The sequence below is a fragment of the Odocoileus virginianus genome, chromosome 1, assembly GCF_023699985.2.
Source record: "Odocoileus virginianus isolate 20LAN1187 ecotype Illinois chromosome 1, Ovbor_1.2, whole genome shotgun sequence".
Classification (NCBI taxonomy): domain Eukaryota; kingdom Metazoa; phylum Chordata; class Mammalia; order Artiodactyla; family Cervidae; genus Odocoileus; species Odocoileus virginianus.
Genome location: NC_069674.1, coordinates 65,607,771 through 65,630,011, shown reverse-complemented (window position 1 = coordinate 65,630,011; position 22,241 = coordinate 65,607,771). Strand labels below are relative to the sequence as shown.

The 22,241-nt window shown below is 37.5% G+C and overlaps 1 long non-coding RNA gene across 1 annotated transcript in view; it reads right to left on the bottom strand.

Moving 5' to 3' along the window:
* Positions 1–15,085: 15,085 nt before the first annotated feature.
* LOC139036770 (uncharacterized) overlaps positions 15,086–22,241 on the bottom strand; it is a 53,806-nt gene continuing 46,650 nt past the window's right edge. Inside the window, exon 4 of the long non-coding RNA XR_011489629.1 lies at positions 15,086–15,345. This is a non-coding gene — a long non-coding RNA (uncharacterized lncRNA). The remainder of the gene's footprint in view (positions 15,346–22,241) is intronic.

Sequence of the window (22,241 nt, the reverse complement as noted above, 5' to 3'; positions counted from 1 at the left end):
CGTCTCAGCTACCAGGGAAGTATATTAAGGAAAGAGAAGAGAATGCTAAACCTCTAACAGGATAGGTGAGTGACTGGAACCAGATTTGACAGGCAGCACCAAGGGCTGTTAAAGGGCTTAGCTACATAAAAGTACACACAGTTGGCTAAAATATCCATGCCAGCTATCTCTGGTGATTGTTTTGCAACTTTCCTGACTCTCCAAATTTTCCCTAATAGGCAGATAGTACTTTCATAATTAGCCTTTTAAAACTGTTATGGAAAGGTAAAGAGCAGGACATTAATGCATGAGGCAGGTCTTATGATTTTCAGGACTTGAGTGGGGAATCAAAAAGAACAGAGATCCTGGGCATACACACCAAGGAAACCAGATCTGAAAGAGACACGTGCACCCCAATGTTCATCACAGCACTGTTTATAATAGCCAGGACACAGAAGCAACCTAGATGCCCATCAGCAGACAAATAGATAAGGAAGCTGTGGTACATATACACTATGGAATATTACTCAGCCATTAAAAAGAATTCATTTGAATCAGTTCTAATGAGATGGATGAAACTGGAGCCCATTATACAGAGTGAAGTAAGCCAGAAAGATAAAGACCAATACAGTATACTAACTCATATATATGGAATTTAAAAAGATGGTAATGATAACCCTATATGCAAACAGAAAAAGAGACACAGATGTACAGAACAGACTTTTAGACTCTCTGGGAGAAGGCGAGGGTGGGATGTTCAGAGAGAATAGCATTGAAACAAGTATACTATCAAGGGTGAAACAGATCACCAGCCCAGGTTGGATGCATGAGACAAGTGCTCAGGGCTGGTGCACTGGGAAGACCCAGAGGGATGGGATGGAGAGGGAGGTGGGAGGGGGGATCGGGATGGGGAACATATGTAAATCCATGGCTGATTCATGTCAATGTATGGCAAAAACCACTACAATATTGTAAAGTAATTAGCCTCCAACTAATAAAAAAATAAAAAAAAGAAGAGAGATGTCACTTGGTTGCTTCTGAAGCAATGCCATGAACTAGATAAAAAGCAGTCCAATATTCTTAACGAAATGAGGAACAAGACAAAACATCTTTGACCATTTTTCAGGCCTTTAGATTTACTTTGTGTCTATGCTTGAGCCACTGATCGTGCTTCTCAGTTGAGCTTGAAAGGCCTGTGGGTGGAAATCTTTCCCAGCTCTGACACCAAGCTGGCTTCCATTCCTGGTATTTGAGCAGTGATGTACACTTTCAACCTTGTCTGCATCTTCATGGATGTTCCAAGGGAAAGTTGGGTGAGGATCTGTCAGGGATAAGCCAGTCACCTTTTACACCAGAAACTGAAATTTATTAATATTGTAAAGCTTTTTTGTTTGCTAAAATGATTCAAAGTAAATCTCTCTTCTCAGAAGTTGAAGTCCTTGATGTCTATTTTCAGAGTGTCCTTAGCCACTCACTATTTTTTATTAACAGTTTTGCCTGTTTATTTTTTTTTAAAGTGCAAATCAAGATCATTGTTCCAGAAAGGAATTTCAGAGATAATACACTGTGAGGAAGGGATTGTTACTAATTCCAAAACGTTTTCACCCTGTTAGACCCTGTAATGTTAGCTCATGTGTGCTTTTAATTTGACCCATGATAGATGGGGTGGTGAATGGGGAATTTCAGGGCAACATTTTAAATCAAATTCCTCTGAGTAATTTACCCTCATATTTTTGTTGAAATCTTTATTGGGATCATAAATCAGCCCTCAGGACAAGATGTGGGAATTAGATCCTGTGACTGTTAATACACCCCTTGGAGATCAGCTGTGTGGATGCAGAGGCGGTAACTCTGCATGGGGTGTGAGGTAGAGTGTGTGTTTGGAACCCTGAGTGTGGTCAGCTGAAGATTTAAGAGCCAACAGCAGTTGCGGAAGCCACATCAAGAGTTTTATATTAGGAGAAAAGTAGGGGTGCGTGGATATTTTTCTTGTGGTGGAAATGATATTTAACTTAACAATATGTATTTGGATTATGTCACCATTCCTTCATAAAATGCAGAAACTCATTGATAACTGTAATCAGTAAACTCTCATAATGAATTTCTTACATAATAAACTTCCTTTACAAGTTTATACGTTCTTTATACTTGAACTTAAATTCTTAAAAGGACAGCACAATTATTTTTAATATCAGGTTATATATATTGGTATTGAAAATAAAAATTACAATGGATGAAGACTACTGTATGAGCACTAGGTCTGATCTCAAAAAAACAGCTGAGTTTTGGGTGGTGTTAAATATTAATCTACAAATCAACTGAAGGGGATTATTTGCAACTAGGCATTTATTTTCATGAGAGATTGTGTGTAACATGTAAGATGGACTGAAATGGGGAGGTGATCACTGCAATTACTGTGGGGAAAAGTTCAGGATATGGGGAAAAGCAGATTTTTAGAATCTCATGAGGAGGGGCTCAAAGAGTAGCATGATCAATATGTCACTAGGCGATGATTTGCTTTGGAGGATGATGAGTAAAAGGCAAGGAAATGAATTCTTATTACCTGGAACTCTTGGCAGTCAGGCAAACCTAAGTAGATATTTTTGAGAAAATCAGTAAGCCTCATTTATCATATTTGTGCAACAAAAATAATATCTACATTGTAGGCAGTGGGATTTAAAAAATACACCCCCACACACATATCCTGGTTATATTACAAGTTTAGAACATTGTAGTCTATTGTCAAGCCTCTTAGAGATGGCATCTATGGAAAAAGGGTCACCAAAGCTAGCCCTTTAGAATTAGAAAACAACTCCAACTTTGGGGACAATACGTGAGTTCAAGCACCTGTATTATCTGTGGGTCTGTCCCCCTTCTTCATGAGCAAAACTGGGATTCTGTTATGACTGAAGGACCTGTCTCCATACTTGCAATCCTAGATGTTTGGGACACTTGCATGGAGTTGCAGATTTTGTCCAACTCTGATAGAATAAAAGACTGTAGTTAATTTCTCTGTTTTCATAGCCAGGGTAGAGAGCTGATCTCAGGCTGCTTTTTGAAGGAAGCGTAGGGAGGTAGTGATCCTCACCTGGGGATGAATCTACGTAAGTCACAGAAGACCCTGCCAGTTTGGGTGGAGGGTAACAGCAAACCCTGCATGGGTGGTCAGGGAGTCAGTTGCTGGTCCTGCTTCAGCCATCCAGGAGTCTGGTGGTGGAAGAAGATCACTGGGTAATCTGATAGAGGACTGTGGAAGGGGAGGATCAAGTCAACCCTCTTTCAAACTCATTATAGTCCCCTGAAGCATTAATGGAGCTTCCCAGGTGGCGCTAGTGATAAAGAACCCACCTGCCAATGCAGGAGACATAAGAAAGTGGGTTCTATTCCTGGGTCGGGGAGATTACCTAGAAGAGGACATGACAACTCACTCCAGTATTCTTGCCTAGAGAATCCCCATGGCCAGAGGAGCCTGGTGAGCTACAGTCCACGGGGTCGCAAAGAGTCGGACATGACTGAAGCGACTTAGCACACACATACGCACAAAGCATTAATGACGTTTTTGCTTAACACTGATACTGGGAAAATTTTAGTTCATTGACCTAACAAATAATTACAGCTCTTTGGCAAGATTTTGTTCGTGGAAACTGGCAGCATTTCTAAACACTTTAGTGATGTTTATTGTCTTAACCAGCACCTGTCCTTTACCCTGTCTACATACTCCAAAAAAAGTTAACTAAAAGAGAGAATGATTCATTTCATACCCTGATGTTTCCTTATGACCACAGCTGTGGCCACTTCTGTGTCCAGCAAAGTATTTCTTTGGCAAGTGACCTTGGGAGGGGCGGAAAGTGGAGTGGAAGAGGCCTCTGGAAAGTCTTTAACACAAGGGCGTATTCTCTCCTATTTGACTCCAAGAAATTCCCACTCATGGAATCTGGCCTATCATAAATAACCTTTTTTTTCTGTACTTGATTCAACTTAATAAATCATGTCAACCAACAGTGGTGAATGATGACTGTTCTTTACCCAACAGAACAATAGCCTTCCTAGTTGAAGCTCTGGAAGGACAGAAACCTATCAGTTCCAATTTCCTCCTGCTGGGCAGAGTCTTCTATTTCAGCTGTCTAATTCTTCTTCCTTATAACTCCTCCACTACAATGAGTTTTTCTTTTCTCTGATCCCTAGGACACCCTGACAAGTGTTCTTCTAACTGACTTTGCTGGTCTTAATTCTGAAATGATACCTCTTTTAGATATAGAAAGGTGAAAATCATCATCTAAGAGGCAAATTCTCAATAAGGATTTCTTTTTAAAAAATCATGCCCAAACCAGCCAGATTTAGAAAATTCAGAAGCTCTTCTACTTTGCTTTTAAATATAGACTTTAAAAGATACATTTGTCCCACTAAATAAATGGTAACTGGTACATGAAATGGTAAGGGAATGGAAAGTATTCCTTTTACTGGTACCAACAATAGTTCATATGCCTATCCTCCCAATTGTATTACAAATAGTCAAATTTTCATGTCATATCTGATATTTCACATAACTGAACCTTTCCTAAATAATTATGCTGCTTCCAAAGATCACAGCTTTTTTTCTAAACCAAGCTTCTCTTGGAATCTGTCTCCACACAGAGATGTTCTTCCCTATTTTTTTCTTCTAATAACATTTTTGTGCTTATTTTTATAGCTGCTAAACACACCTACCATCATCTCCAACATCATTCTTCACAACCACTCAATCATGGTCCTCCAGTTTTGCTACATTTCATATCTACCATTTTGTTTTCCTCCCCACTGCTGTCCACCTACCTCTGATATACAGGCAATCTTTGCTGGGCATGGTAGTGAGAGACCCATAAAAATGACCTTTCAAATAGAGACCATGAAAAGCAATCTTATCACTCAAATGGGGAAAAAGACAATTGTTCTGGGACCTTGAAATTTTTTTAATCAACAGTAAACACTTTTTCCTATGGGTTATAAAAATACAGGGAAACTGAAAATTATAAAACTCAGTTATTTAATGGTAATTAAGTTTGAAACATTTGAAGCACTGAACAGTAAAGAGCTTTTTTCTTTGTAGAAATCTTACCAAGTGCAGTTTGAACAGTGCTTGCTGTCCTCTTATTGCATTACATACAATATAGAGTGAGCATCTTTATTATGTTTTGGTGAATTGTTATATTCCTTTTCAAATCTGCATTGGCTACTGACCATCCTTTGTGCTTTCAATGTCATGGAATACCTCTGACAGCTTCTTTAATGTGAGGATTTTTTTTTTTTTTTTTTTGCCAGTGTGCCTTCTTCTGGGACATCTTCATCCTTTATACCACAACCACTTTCTTCATTTGTGTCACTTATTTTGCTTTCACTGAGTTCCTCCAGCTGCACACTATAGTCTCTCAGTGACAGAATCAACATTTCCATAGATAGCTATTTCTTCTAAAATACTGTGTAGGTTCACTTGTAGCTTTATAAATTTGTTACTTTGTTGAATTCAACATTTATCCAGTTTTCTTTTTGGTCATCCGTTTTTCAAATGTTACGCACGTTTGTCACTGGAAGAGAAGGTGGAAACACAACTATAGGCTTTGCTGTCTGCGTGTGAACCAAATAACTGATGTGTGGTGGCCAATCACCAATAGATACTGACATAAGTGAGGTGATTGGTTATGATGCATATATGTTATTTATGTAGTGATTTGTGAACTGAAAATCTAGTAGTGAGGTTTTTACTTCATGCAATTATTCACAGCTAAGCCATTTCCTTCTCTAGGAGATCTTCCTGGCCCAGGGATCAAACCCGGATCTCCCGCATTGCAGGCAGATGCTTTATCATCTGAGCCACCAGGGAAGCTAATGGTAATTGCAATCAAAACTGGATTTGATGGTTTTGTAAGGAATTGGTGTCATTTAACTAAACTGTGGTAACTGCAATCTGTGTATTATTATAACCATATAAAGCAAGGATGACCTGATGGTAACTAGGATAACTTTCTGGCTTTTCTTTTTATCTGTAGTGTCTCTAATCCATCTGACATTCCCTGCTCCAAATTTCCCTCTAGGATTGATATCGCCTTATTCATCATTTAACCACTTGCTGCTGCTGCTGCTAAGTCGCTTCAGTCGTGTCCGACTCTGTGCGACCCCATGGACGCAGCCCACCAGGCTTCCTCATCCCTGGGATTCTCCAGGCAAGAACATTGGAGTGGGTTGCCATTTCCTTCTCCAACACATGAAAGTGAAAACTGAAAGTGAAGTCACTCGGTCGTGTCCGACTCCTAGCGACCCCATGGACTGCAGCCTACCAAGGCTCCTCCGTCCATGGGGTTTTCCAGGCAAGAGTACTGGAGTGGGTTGCCATTGCCTTCTCCATTTAACCACTTGAGGACCTCAGAATCTCACCCAAAGTTTCATCAACACAGTTGTAATGTAGTTATTACCACCCTCCTAGTTGGCCTGAGCACCTGTACTTACAGTTTGCAGTTTCATCTCTATTAAGCCTAGGAGAGTAATAGGTTTTTCTGAATCCTGCTGCAGGATTAGGAAATTAAGCTGCTTCGTTCTTGTTGCCTCTGCTGTTACTCTTAACTTCTGTAGGAAGTTAGTTCTATAGGAAGACTTAGGTATTTTGCTAAAACTGGACTTTCTGGGTGTCATATCTGGGTGATACCCCCAGTGGGGCAGATTTGATGAACTGTCCCTTTTGTTCCCCTAAGCTGCTCCACAAGAATTGCTCTCCAAATACATGCAGGCCTGTGAGAGTAACTGTTGAACTCTGAAGTGGGAAACACATGGTTAGGTATCTCAAACTTGTTGCTTTGTAGGTAAGAGCGATACAAACACTTATGCCTGATATTTTATCTGTTATCTCTCAAATCAGAGTCTGGGAACAGTCATCTTGCCTTGGTTATTTACCCAGGAGTACCCCTCCCCTTGGGACTGCTACAGTGAGATGTTAACGCCTCCTTCACAGTCTCTCTTTTAGTTTCTAGGAAATAGGACAATATCTCTGAGTTTTTCTTTTTATTTACCATAAAGCATCCTCTAAAGAATAAAAGGTGAATATAATTTCCTTTCTTCTTATTCTGAGCCCCCAAAGGAAAACCCATAGAATCAAGCTGGGCAGACCCTGTGACCATCTTGACCATCACAGTGTAACAGAAGTAATGCCACAAGCCTTCTGGGGTTAGATGATTAGAACTTGCACTTTTGCCTTTTGCACTTCTTAGGACACTTATTTGTAGAACTCAGCTGCTATGTAGGCTGTAAGGATACCCAAATTAGCCCACATAAAAAAGCCATGAATAGGTAATTTAACCAGTAGCCCAGCCAATAATTGGTGTCAACTGCTGGTATGTGAGGGAAGATGCATTCAGATGATCCCTATCCTCATCTCAGTCTTTCAATCTTTCCAGCTAATACCCTAAGCTTGTTAAAACACATAAGAAGTCTGCCCTGAGTCTAGACTAAATTCCTGACCCACAGAACCTGTGAATACAACTGTTATTTTTATAAAATTGTATGCAGCAATACTAACTGGAATAGAAATATTTGATTCTTAAAACTGAGTGGTAAGATAAGTGAATTTATCTTTTCTTGTGTATACTTTCTAACACTTACACAATGCATACAGTAACTTGTGTAGTCAGCAAGGACAAGTTGGTTGATTAGGTATGGATAGGAGAAGGAAGGGTCTGGGGTGCTGCCAAATTTCATGTCCTTGGAAATGAGTAAGGAGAGACTGTTATGCATTAATTGTTCTCCTTATTTCATCCATATAAAGAACACTGGTAGCATGCTACTTCTTATTAAAGGATTGTCCTAAGCAACCTCTTTAAAGTAGCCCCCAAACTATAATAAAATGTGATATAATAATCCCCCATACTTACCAAATACTGCCTACATGTAGAAATCTCCTTATTCCTTGTAGCTAAATGGTTAATTCTGGGAGATACCCAACTAAATTCCATACAGCCCACTTGATGGTCCGACTGTGGACCACCTTTCATTTTCCCCCATTTCATTTTCCTAGTTTTGTGCTTCAACTGATACACCTCAAGATTTATGATCTTTCTGACAAAAATGAAATGAGCCAGCCAGATAGTTGTGGCCCTCAGAAGGATAAGAAACAGTCTGAATAAGAAGAAGGATCATTTTGACCACCAGTTCACCAAACAAAGCCAAGACATTAGCATCAAGGAATAAGCCAGCCAATTGCTGACATAAGTGCAAGTTCCAGGAGTCACTTGTTTCACCTAATTGAATTCAATAAATCATCACAACTAGACAACTCTAAATACTTTATTTTCCCTAAGTAAGTGAGTCTTCCAATTTCTGGGGGAAAAGTCATTTACCATGTCTGGAATTGATTGAGCTGGTTTAGGATGGGGGTTCCACAATATAAGCAGAAAGCAATTTCAATACACAAATCTCTCAACCACACTAGAACTTTAAGATTGCATTCTGGTGGTACTCCATAGAAAAGAGAAAGAAGTACTGTTTCATATGAGATATAAATTAGAGGCCAATTTGTTTCTTCTAATCTTCTTCTAATCTTAAAGGGGTTAGTCTATGAAAATCTAAAAAAATTCTATCCGGGCCATTTTGGAATAGAATAGTTGGAGATTAAAGAGAGGAACAACAAGGCCTTTGGGGGGATAAAAAAATGAAAATAACACACAAAAATACATCTTCGTTACATGCGTGGCCAAAACTATAAAGCTTGATATCATACAGGATTTTCTTTCTTGGCAGCAAATATTGCTCTTACACCATTGAATGTCATTGCAATCATATGGTATCAATAACAAATGAATTATGGCCAGAATGTCTAAAGACTGCTCTTGCAGACTTTAGATCTGAATTCTCCTTCTCACAAATTTCAAAAGAAGTTCATTTGGAACTCTGGCCAGTTTTTTGACCTTTCTGCTGACCTGAAAGGGTTATGTATCTAGGATAATACTCAAACTAGTGTATGGAACATCCCTTGGAATGGCCAAATTTTCTCTTTATGACTGTGAAACAATTTCCAAGTCACGTTTTTTCTGTTGTAGATCTTTCTAGATTATTGAATTATGTAGTATAATCCCAGTATAATCACATCTAATTTCTGTCTCAAGATTTTGGTTAGGCTCTTTCAAGATGGTCTAAACACTCTACCAATTGATAGCACTATAAAAGGCCTTTGGAATTAGATTCTGGTCCCAGAGGCCAGACATGAGAGCTTATGTCTATTTTCTACATTATTTTAATTGGTCTCTGTGGCCAGCATGGTCAAGACATAAAAGTTTTAATTAAGGTGGTAGGAGTGGAGTAAAGAAAATAAGATACCTTGATGACATTCTGAATGTGGGTTGTAGGGGGAAAGGAAACAAAGTTGACTAAGTCTTCTGGGTAACTGGACTAATAATAAGATGCATGATGTAATGTGGATGATTTAGCTTTGGATGGTCTCATGCTAAGAAATAATGTATTGCTACCATGCTCCAGCCAGGTCTTAGGTTTATTTTTAAACTATCTTTCATATAGTAAAACTGTTGTCAAACAATATTGTAATGTAAGCACTCTCTCCCAAAACAGACATGGTAAATTTTACAGTGAGTGTACAGGTGTACAGTCCAGAATTATTTCCTATTTGATCTCAAAACTAAAGCATTCTGAATTAAGTCACTTACCAAGCATTCTAAAACTCAGAGCCAATGAAAGTGTTCTCTCACCTTCAGGTTTTTTAAGGGTCTCTTCTCTTGCTTAGCAACCTTAAGTGCAAGAAATTCTCCTGTTACTATTAAAGAAAAATCATTTTTTGTTCATATTTTAAAAATAATGTATTAAAATGAGACTAAACATTAATGGGGTCGCAAAGAGTCGGACACGACTGAGTGACTGAGCTGAACTGAACTGAAACATTAAAAACTTGATCTTAATTAGACTTAAAAAATTGATTAAAAGTCTACTTTAAATGTCATACTTAGTGGTGAACTATTAAAGGAATTCTCATTGGTTAAAAAAAAAGATTATGACTACTTTAACTATTATTCAATATTGTTCTGGTTTTATTCCCAAAGAAATAAGAAAAACTAAGGTATATTGTATATTAGAATTGAACATAAATTATTTGCTAATTGATATGTTTTTCAGAAAATGAAAAAATAATAAGTTAAGGGGACAGATAAAAGATAACATAAGACTCAGTTCTCATCATAAGGAGAAAAATTTTGTAACTGTGTGGTGATGAATGTTATTTATTGTGTTTTACGTTTTTGCGACCCTTAGACTGTAGCCTGCCAGGTTTCTCAGTCCATGGGATTCTCTAGGCAAGAATACTGGAGTGGGTTGCCATTTCTTCCTCCAGGGGACCTTCCCGACCATACATAAAGGAGACTTCATTAATGTGCATTAGAGGATACCCCAGGTTAACCTGTCATACAAAACTGTCTCTTGAGCCTTTAAATTTTATAGCAATTCTACACCCACTTTATCATATATAAATGCATAGTATATTCATGAATTCTACACCTAATACTGTTATATGTCAATTATATCTCATTTAAAAATTATGAAATGAAAATTTGCTCAACTTCCCTCAACAAAGACGTGAAAAAGAAAATTAGGGTTTGGTCTTTTGTTTTGATTCATTTTTTAATAAAAGAGGTTTGACAAATTGACATTCAATGTACTTAAAGAGAAAACGTCACTCATAAGTGGCAATGTAATTGATACAACATTTAGAAGAATATTTTACAGTATCTACAGTTTAAAATGTTCTTAATTTTTGACCCAACAATTCTACCTGTAGTAATTTTTTTCTGCAAAGTAGAAATTTAAACAATACAAAGATGTATAGAAAGATGCTCTCTGCCACATTGTGTGATAAAATTTGGAAGCTAACTTGTATTAGTCATAATTCATTTCATTTATGAGTGGCAGGGGGAATATTTCAGCTCAAATAAGATGGATATTAATTTCTTATTCATGAAAAATTCCAAGGAGGCAGTCTAGGCTAGGTATAAAACTTGATCAATCAGGGCCCAGATTTCCTATGTCTTGTGGTTCCACTCTGTGGGCCTTAACCTCAAGATACAAGCATGTGCTTATAGGCAGAAGAATGAGGAAAGGAAGCAAAAAAGGCAGAGGGGGTAGTCATTCTGTTTCTTGGGGAGAATCTTGGAATCTGCTATTAGATACTCTACCTACAGTCTATTGTCCAGAACTTAGTCATATGGTGATGACTAGCTGAAAGGGAGATTGGAAAATACAGACTGCATTCTGGGCAGCTATGTATCTAGCTAAAAATGTGGAAGCACTATTATATAGAAGAAAGGGAGAATGGATCTCAGAAAACAGACACCAGTCTCTGCCACATAACTTGCTGATCAACAACAGAATAGGGTATAGAACATCATACAGTTAAATATTATGCAGTCATAACAAAATAAGTCAGCCCTACTTGGAAAGTTGTTACAGAATATGATCTATATTCAACAGTTTCAAAAAAACCACATGTGAGAAATGCCTGCATGTACTCATCAAAAGATGTTAAAATGTTCATTTCTGAAAATTTAAAATAGCCCCAAACTGAAAATGCCACAAATGTCCACTCACTTAGAATGAATAAGTAAAAGATGGCATATTTACCTAGTGAAATTCTTTACATAATGGGAATGAACACTGTCGCCATATGCAACAATATGACTGGTTCTTAAAACATAATGTTGAACAAAAGAAGCCAGACCCCAAAACAATGTATACTCCACTTTATATAACTTAAAAAAACAGAGAAAAGTATAACCCTATAGGGTGAGAAAGCAGGAAAAAGTGACCTTTAAGAGATAGTAGGAAAGGAGCATGAGAGAGGCTTTTGAGATGCTGGTAACATTCTATTTCCTGAACTGAGTTCTGATTACTTGAGGATATTCACTTTGAGAAAATTCATCAAGTTATACAATTACATTTGGGTAATTTTTGTATACATGTGACATCAGTAAGATTTTTAAAAAGCACATGTACATTTGTACATATGTAGAGAATCTGGAAGTATATATGCTACATTAAATTAAGAGTCAGTAAACTCTGGCTACAAAGGGCCAGAGAGTAAATATTTTAGGTTTTGTTGGTTACACAATCTCTACCACAGCTACTCAATTCCATTGTTGCAATGCAAAAGCATCCCTCAGTCAGTCAGTCAGTTCAGTTGCTTAGTCGTGTCTTGACTCCTTGCAACCCCATAGACTGCAGTAAGCCAGGCTTCCCTGTCCATCACCAACCTCTGGAGCCTACTCAAACTCATGTCTAGACAATACATAAATGAATGGGTGTAGCTATCCTCCAGTAAAATTTATTTACAAAACCAGGTGACAGGTTGTAGTTTGCCAACCCCTGTACTAAAAACTGTTCATAGTAGTTACCCCTGAGGATAGCATTGAGGGGAAAGAGGATTTTTACTCTTTACATGTAAATATAAGATGTTTATAATGTCTAATATTTTACAATTAGCATTTTATTTAAAGCATCTACTTTTATTAAAAAATCAAATGTTCACCTGAAACAAAAAACTGGATCTGAGTGCAATCAATGGACACCTCAAAGTAACAACAGAAATCTGATGCAAGTCAGGCATGAATATTCTGCATTTTAACTGTCACCTAAAATGCCACACCCACAGGATTCTCCAGGCAAGAACCCACTCCAGTATTCTTACCTGGAGAATCCCATGGACAGAGGAGCCTGACTGTAGTCTATGGGGTCGCAAGAGTTGGACATGATTTAGCGACCAAACCACCACCACCAAAATGCCTATAAGAATACAGAAAAGTTTATTACCAATTACCAAAAGAGGATTAATATATGTTAATAATAAACATATTCATCAAGGCTCTTTATCTATACTTGTAATTTCTATATAAAACAAATATTAGCCATGGTACTGCCATATTTCAACTCTCCATGGTATAACAAGAAAATCACTGCTTTTACTTTGTACAGGGAACATATGTTTTGATCAAGGTATAAGAATGCCAGTGGCATAAATGTACATATGCAAAAAAAAAAAAAAAAACTCTGATTAATGGACCTGGAAAATATTCACAACTAAGCTGAAATTTACTTTTGAACTTTGTCAAGATAAATTTCAACTGTTTTGCTTTAGTAATAGGGAAACAAATGTAAGCCAGAGTTGTAATAATCCATGGCTTCTAAGGATTTAAATCCATTTGTAGACCCAAGATATACACAGACAATAGGTAATAAACTTTGAACAGTCTGTGCCTCTTATTTTGGCAGGTATATATCAGTGCTTTAAAAAATGAGAAAAAAAAATTATTATAACCCAGTGTCGAAGAGATGAACTGTTCAAAGATTTGGAGAGTGGCAAAAGAAAATCAGATTTTTTTAACTGAGGGGAACAGCAGGAGAAACAAAGAACAAGGTTCCAAATGAAAAGGACCTCGTCAAAGGACTGTGAAACCAGTTTCCTTTGGGAGAAATCCAGTTTAAAGTATATAGGCTTTCTCTTGAGTTCAACGGGAAGTCAGTGGCAGACTGAGCAAGGAATTAACGATTCTTAAGAAATCTAACTTTGAGACCATGTGTACAGCTCATGGCTTTCTTCCTCATTCCCTTCCAAATACGCAGCCCTACAACTGCAAAAATTCAAACCAGGATCTTAATACCTGACAGAACCTGGAGGGTGAAAGTGAAAAGTGAAAGTGTTAGTTGCTCTGTCATGTCCAACTCTTTACAACTCCATGGACAGTAGCCCACCAGACTTCTCTGTCCATGTGATTCTCCAGGCAAGAATACTGATTGGAGTGGGTGGCCATACCTTTCTGCAGGGGAATCTCCTGACCTGGGGATCAAACTCAGGTCTCCTGCATTGCAGGCAGATCCTTTACCATCTAAGCCACCAGGGAGGCCCCTAATCAGGATAGTTCTGGTATAAATAGCTATACGTGGCAGGTGGTTCACTTTCCACATCTAAATGACTGACACTTTTAGCACAACTACTGTTGAATGGCCCATACTAATGCTGTTCTTTGCTGCTGTTGTTAGTTTTGATGTTAGTTTTTCATCACTACAATTTCTACCAGCATCTCTGACAAAATTTCATTCAAGCTCAGCTCTTAAGAACTCCTAACAGGTGGCCAAATATCTAGCAAAAGCAGTAAGTACCATAGTTTCTTAGTAGTTGCCCATTCTTTTATCCTCATCAAACCTAAACTTCGTGTCTCTAGGCTTCTGGACCTTATGAAGAGTGTCAGAACTAAAATATTCTTGCTGAGGTATCTCTCCTCCTCAGGAGGCTTGTTTTGTGTTTTATTTCCAATGCTTTCAGGGATGGTTGTGCTGTGAGAGTAGGAGAAGGTAAACATAGCTGTTTACCTACATCTTCTATCCTAAACTACCTAAAATGCCTATGTTTTGCTGAAAGTTTAATTTTTGTTTTAGGTTTGAAAGATTCATTAACAAAAGAAACCACTTGTCACACACAATAAACAATTTCAATATTTAACAGAGGATTAATTGACTTAATTTCAGTATACAGTCATTAAATGAAAAGAAAGAAACAATAGAGAAAAGTAACAGCATATATATACATCACCAAATTGGGCTGACCAATATCCAGACCTAAACAGTGCTGAGAAGTCCCTTGTTAATAGCAAACTGGAGTCCCAATTAGGAAAAGGTCCCCAGCAGTGCATCCACCTCATGGGTGACACTTCAAACTGTAGTTTTGGGAACACCCACTTACAATCTCAGGCCACAAACTGTGTGCAAAAATGCAGCTCTGTTTTTTTTTTTTTTTTTTTAACTACTACAATGCCGATTGTTTCATTTGATAAGTCATAGGATTTCCTTAGACTCCAGGGGCTTGGCCAGACCCTCAGGGGCTCAAGAATTCCAAGACACACTCTCTTTCTTATCTAAAGTGCCACCTGATTTGCTGTGCTTGCAGGCAGGCATGGAATCCAAGCGGTGTCCAGGCAGGTCAGAAGCAGATTAGAGGCCTGCTCTCCTGCTTCTGAATCCTAACAAGACTTCTCCATTTTAATTTGTGTTTGTAGGAGAGTTATAGACCCAGACTACCATGGAGAACTCCAAGTAACATTACAAAATGAGGGAAAGTGTGATCTGTTTATAATAAACTTGATCAAATCACCCAATTGCTGATTGCTCCATGAGTAATTGGCAAAGTACAAAAAGAGAACCTCTTACCTTATTAACAGTTAGAGGTAATGGAGGATTTGGATCCACAAATGATATACACGCAATTGGAGTCTGGGTGAATGAAGCAGCCTCAAGGTCCTCCTGTACTTGCTCATGTGATTGCCCATGGGAAGAATAATACCCTATTAGTGATGATTCCTAGAAAAGAAAGATGGAAATATGTGCCATTAACATATTGTTTTTATCATAAATTAAATTAAAAGATGCTTGCTCCTTGGAAGGAAAGCTATGACAAACCTAGACAATATACTAAAAAGCAGACACATCACTTTGTCAACAAAGGTCCACATAGTCAAAGCTATGGTTTTTCCAGTAGTCATATATGGATGTGAGAGTTTGACCATAAAGAAGGCTGAGTGCTGAAGAATTGATGCTTTTGAATTGTGGTGCTGGAGAAGACTCCTGAGAGTCCCTTGGACAGTAAGGAGATCAAACCAGTCAATCCTAAAGGAAATAAACCCTGAATAACCATTGGAAGGACTGATGTTGAAGCTGAAGCTCCAATAGTTAGGTCACCTGATGTGAAGAACCGACTTGCTGGAAAAGACCCTGATGCTGGGAAAGATTGAAGGCAGGAGGAGAAGAGGGTGTCAGAGGATGAGATGGTTGGATGATATTACTGACTCAATGGACAGGAGTTTGAGCACGCTCGGGGAGATAGTGAAGGACAGGGAAGCCTGGTATGTGGCAGTCCTTGGGGTCGCAAAGAGTTGGACATGACTTAGCAACTGAACAACAACAACATTCTCATAGACTATTCTTGGAAGCCTGACTGTAATGCCGATTGTCATTCTTGCCTCAACCTTCAAGGATATGTTACAGTAAGAGGAAAATATGAAGAAAGCTACTGGGTAATCTTCAGCTGGAGAAATATGAGTCAGACCTGAACTCAGGATAACTTAACCTGCCCGGCAAACAAGGCCTGTCCTTTCATAACTTTGACATTGTCTGGACAGAATTTATCTGTTTGATAGATTTACACACTGGTAGAGATATAGTTCAAGCCTTGACCATTAATGCAAGTGGATGCCTACAACACTTAAAGCACATGAACTTAGCTTAATATATGACAAAAACTTCCTGCAATTGTTTAATGCCTGCCTCAGTAATATTTCAGCTACACCAAACTAAATCCTTAACTGACATATTTGGTTGGACTCTATGCAGGTATTATATTACCTTGCTCAAAAAGATAAGGCCCAAGGCATTTTTAATGTCTACTAATGTGTACACATGGAAAAAATTGAGAGAATAGATTGCTAACAATCATCCCTAATGGCTTACAAAGTGCCCTGACATCTTGTGCTGAGGAACGTTATCATTATAGTGTAGTTAACACAAGTATCATGTGCCAATTTCATGTGTTACCTATTGTATTTAGAGAAGAATATTGTTCCCTCATTTCATTGGTAATTATTTGGACTTTGATAACCACACCTACTAACTGATAGATTGAGTTAAGGCTATCAAGGGACTGCTATGTGGACCAACTTTTTGCATTTGGGAATCCTATTTATTGGAGAACTCCATTAACTATTATGAATGGACTATCTTTCCTAAATCCTATGTTTTTTTAAAATAGCCCCCCTCAATTTGTATGTATTGTAACCAATGACCTAGAAACTATTCTATGTATGGAAGCCCCTTTTCTCCTATGCCTAACACATGTTGATCATTTATATTGGAAGTGACCACCTATTACTTCTGCACCCTCCAGGAGAACTCAGCTATTGTGGACACAAATGTTACTCCTTACTCTTTCTGATCCCATATTAGCTTCCTCTTAGAATCCTTATGTAAGGTTTTGCAAGAGAGCAAAGAGTTACAAAATTTCATAGATAAATGCAATGCTACCTTGATAGAACACTCTGTTGTTACTACTATTGCAGGAGTTGATGTATAAAAACATACTTTTAGTTCATGGTGGGGCTTTTTCTTTACTAAATACCCTACTGCTCAAAAATTGTTTTCTGCTTTGTTTAATCCTTTACTTGTCTCTTTGATTATTCTGTTTCTTTTGACTATCTGGAATTGTTGTATAGAATTAAGAAAGCTGCTTATTTAATTTTGCCTTATTCCTGTGCTCTTCAACCTAAACAATCCTGAGGCTGTTAGGAAATTAAAATGGAGGAAGTTTGTTCAGGTTTCAGAAACAGGAGAGTAGGCCTCTGACCTTCCCGCAAGCACAGCAAGTCAGGTGGCACTTCAGATAAGAAAGGGAGTGGGTCTTGGAATTCTAAGGCCCTAAGGGTCTGACCAAGCCTCAGGGGTCTAAAGAAAGCCTATGACTCACAAGGTGAAACAAACAGCATTATAAAATTAAAAAACAAAACAGCTACATTTTTGTACACAAACTGATGATGATATCAGTTTGTGGCCTGGGATTATAAGTGGGAGCCCCCAAAACTGCAATTTGAGGTCTCACCCGTGGGGTGAATGCACCACCTGGGTGCATTTTCCCAGTAGGGACTCCAGATTGCTGTTAAGGAGGGCCTTCTCAGCACTATTTAGTCTGGGTGTTGGTCAGCTCAATTTGGTGATGTAGGTATACTGTTACTTTTTTCTTTTGTTTTATTTCTTTTCTTTTAATGACTGTATATTGAAACTAAGTCAATTAATCCTCTATTAAATATTGAAATTGTTAATTGTGTGTGACAAGTGGTTTCTTCTCTTAACAAATCGTTTGAACCTAAAATGAAAGTAAAACTTTTGGCAAAACAGTTTATCATTCCTAGTATCTTGAACCAGGTAAGAATGAGGGGGAAAAGGACAGAAGAGGATACCATCCTCTCTCATTAAGTGAAAGTAGCCTTTCTCCTTGGAAGACAAGAGGTGTAAGTATGAGGGTAAAAAAATACTAAAGGGAATGAAGTCAAAGCATGGCAACAACCAACTTCAGGAAAGAGGTCGCCTCTGCAGAGGGAGACTATATTAAAAATGAAATGCTTTTGGCAAGCAAACATAATAGACTCTCGGCTGGCTAGGATAAAGTGATCTGGGTGTAGCAGCATTTTTTTCCATGGATATATGTACTAGTTTTTAAATGTTGAAAAAAGGGATGTTTAATTTTCAAGGAGGACGTTTTTTGGAAATATCATGTGGTGGGGAAAAGTCCATATTGGTTTACCCTTTTGGGAGACCACGGCTAAACCATCTATATCAGTCAGCTTCTAGCCTCACATGATCATATATTGGGAGCAAAAGGGTATGATTCATAATTTTATGGGATCCCAGCTTCCAGTGTGGCCCACACCAACCATTTAATATCTGGAGTTCCTGCCATTTCCATCTTCTTATCCCTAGGCATTTAAAAGACTATTGTTTCCTAGACACAGTATCTTCTCATCAAGGAGAGGGTTGTTTGCATGTTATATAATTTTCATATTTTTACTTTAACTTATCTATATAATTATATTTGAATTGAGTTTCTTATAGACAGTATATTGTTGAGTCATATATTTTTATCCACTTTGACAATCTCTTTTGTGTGTTCAGACCATTTACATTTAATATGATGATGGAGGTTTTGGATTTAGATCTGTCATTTTATTATTTGTTTGTTACCTCTTTTTTTTCCCCCTCAAATTATTGTTTCCTCTTGTCTACTTTCTTTTGGATTATGTGAATATTCTTTTGGTATTAAATTTTACTTGTGTTTTCTACTATATCTCTACATAGAACATTTTATAAGCTAATCCAGGAATTACAGTCTACATATTTAACTTTCTACAATCTACTTAAATCAGTATTTTACCACATGAAGTGGAAAATAGAAACAGTGTTATAGACTTCTCCCTCCTCCCTTTATGTTGGAGTTGTCTTATGTATTACGTCCACATACATTGAAGGCTCCATCAGACAATGTTATAATTTTTGCTCTCAATCATACTTTAATAAATTCAAAGGGAGGGAAATTGCCTATCGGAAGCATCCAGATATTTACCATTTCTGTTGCTCATTCCCAAACTTTCAAGTTTCCTTGTAGTTAGGAAACTTGTAGTTATTTTCCTTCTTTCTTAAGAGCTGTGTTTAGTAATTCTTTTAGTGTAGGTCTGCTGGGAAGAAATTTTCTTAGTTTTCTCTCCACGGAAAGAGTGACATGTCTTCCTTCATGTCTGTTTCTGAAAGATATTTTTGTTGCATATAGAATTCTGGATTTGAGGTTGTTCTTTTTTTTCCTTTCAGTACTTGAAATTTGTTGTGCCATTTTCTTTGTGGTTTCTGATGAGAAATATAGTTATTAAAATTGTTGTTTCTTTTTTTATGACAAACTATTTGTCTCTGGCTATTTTAAAGATTTTTTTTTTTGGTCTTTAATTTATAGAAATCTGATTATGTTGATTATGATTTTGGGGTTTATCCTGTTTGTAATTTGCTTAGCTTTTTGAATTTGTACATTTATGTCTTTCACCAAATATGCAAAGTTTTCCTCAAATATATTTTCTTCAGAAACTTTTTCTTTGTACTGCATTTTTCTCCCCTTCTTCTGGTTCTTCTGTAACATAAATGTTAGACTATTCTCTATTGTCACTCAGGCAGGGTCTGCAAATTTTTTCAATTTTTTCCCCTTGTTCAACCTGGATAATTCCAGGTTTCTACCTTCAAGTTCATTGTCTTGATCCTCTGTCATCTCCACTTGACTTGAGTTCATCCAGTGAGTTTTAATTATTATACTTTTAATTCTAAAATTTCCCTTTGGTTTTCTTTTATATCTTCTACTTATTTTCTGAGAGTTTCTATCTTGCCATTGATTCTAATTTGTTCATTAATTCTAATTTGTTCTTACTTTCTGGAGGATTTTAAAAAAATAATATCTGTCTTAAAGTGTCTATCAGTTAGTTCCAATATCTATGTCACCCCAGCACTGGCATTTATTGTTTTCCCATCTGAGTTTTCTTGTTTCTTCATATGCTGAATAATTTTGGAGTATATCCTGAACATTTTGAAAATTATATCATAAAACTCTGAGTCTTAATTAAGTTCTATGGATAATGTTAATATTTTGCTTTACTAGGCATTTGATCAATTGGATTCATGTTGCAAGGTCCAAGTAGATTTCTATGGGTGCTGATTTTGATGTCAGTTCCATTTTTAAAGTCTTTGTAAAGCCATTTAGATCTGTCCAGAATGTATGCCACCCAGTGGCCAGTCTGGGTCCTGGGCAGTGGTCTATCTCTTCATTTAGTTCTTAACTGAACAACTGTTCACTTGTTATTTAAGATCAGATTATGTATGTGCAACTTGGGAGTGAGCCCAGGAGCTCACAAGCAAATTTACAGTAGTCACTTAACCAAGTGCTTACTTCTTCATCATCTGTTACTTTTTGGCTCCTATGGCTCTCCTTTCAGTCCTCTGGACAGAAATCCAGTGTTTTATCTACCCTACTCTGCTGCACACAGTCCACAGCTATATCTATGTTTCAACTAAGAGGAAAGAGGACAAGAGAATAAAAGAGCAACCAGAGTTCACCCCAGTCTTTTGAAATTACAGGTCCTCTGATTGGAGAGAAATAGTTCCGTCTTGCAGAATTTGTCACCTGCATGACTTTGGTGCTGCTGTCCTATAGCCACAGCCATGGAGCTGGGATGCAAGAAAACCAAAAAATAAGACAAAAAGAAAGAAAAAAGTAAGAGATTTCCTTCACTCTCTCTAAGAACTCAGAGATCCCTTTCTCATGTCAGGTCAGAACTAGAGGAATTCTCCAGTAGCTCTCTCTTTGACAGAAGTGTCAATATAAATTCAATATTGATACTGAAGTGTCAATATCCACTTCTGGGCTTCAGGCTGTCTTGATTCCAGGCTGGAGGATCCTGGAGTCAAAAAATGTTAAATCCGTTACTGGATCTGTAGTATTTCAAATGATGGTCTTCTTCAATCTGTCTGCTGTTTTTTATTTCCAGAATCTTCAAATAGCTGCTCCAGGCATTATGTAAAGGTTTTATGGGTCCATTCAGCTAGAGTGATAGGTTGAAACATACTGATTTTGCCTTAGTCCAATATTTTTAAAATAAATAACATGACAGCATAAAAGCAAGAATAAAGAATAAAGTGAACAAGACTGCATGTCAAATTTAATTGCAAGTAAAAAGTTGATATTTTAGTACTGGGTGCTAAAACTATTCAAATATTTTGCTTCCTGCATGGTAACTGGTGACAAGAGGCAGATATGGATTCCCTAGTTTCCATACACCAATAGAATACTCAACAGAAGTCAGCATTCATTACTCAGGTTAAGTAACTTAGCTTATTTGCTTAGCTTTCCTGAGAAAATATCCTTGCTTCTGCTTTCTGCTGGATACATTTATTTATCAGAAATGACTTAATAACCACAACTCCTTGGTTAGAGAGTGGGAATTATTTTCAGGTTAAGTGACTTGTCTACTAAGTGACAAATGTTAACTAGATGGATAGGGGGCTGTGATTGGCCTATTGAGTGGAAATACACTGGGAACTAATGGAAGTAGGAGGATAATTAAGCATTTTTTTCATTCATGGAGTAAAGTTGGCATTTATTTTCTATAGTCATGAGCTACTCATATACTGCAAGTGGTATAAAATGGATGGAGAGCTAACCACCTCTACAAAGACCAGTGTTGACTGACCTTGCTCATTATCCTAACTTTTCCTGAGTTTTCTCAACTTTAAACTCTACCTTTCCACTAACTTCTCTCTATCTTAGCTCATCCTGCCATTCTAGATGATCTACTTCTCTGATGCTAAATGTTACTCAATACTTAGTACTTTTTCATTTCATTTATGCTAGAGTTTAATAAGAAAAAAACTACCCCTGGTCAGAATCAGGTGCTTACAAAACTTTTGCAAGCCTGCAGTAGCAAAAGTCCCTCATTTTAGATTTAGCACTACAGAGAGACACAGTTGCAGGCATCCAGAGTCAGCAATCTGCAGAAATCTGCTGAAGCTTTCAGAACTCCTTCCTAGCATCCAGGAAGGTGGATGGCATTAGAAAGCAGAATCTTCTGCAAAAACTCATGTCTAGGAAATCTACACTCCCACCTACTGTCATAGGGGAAAGA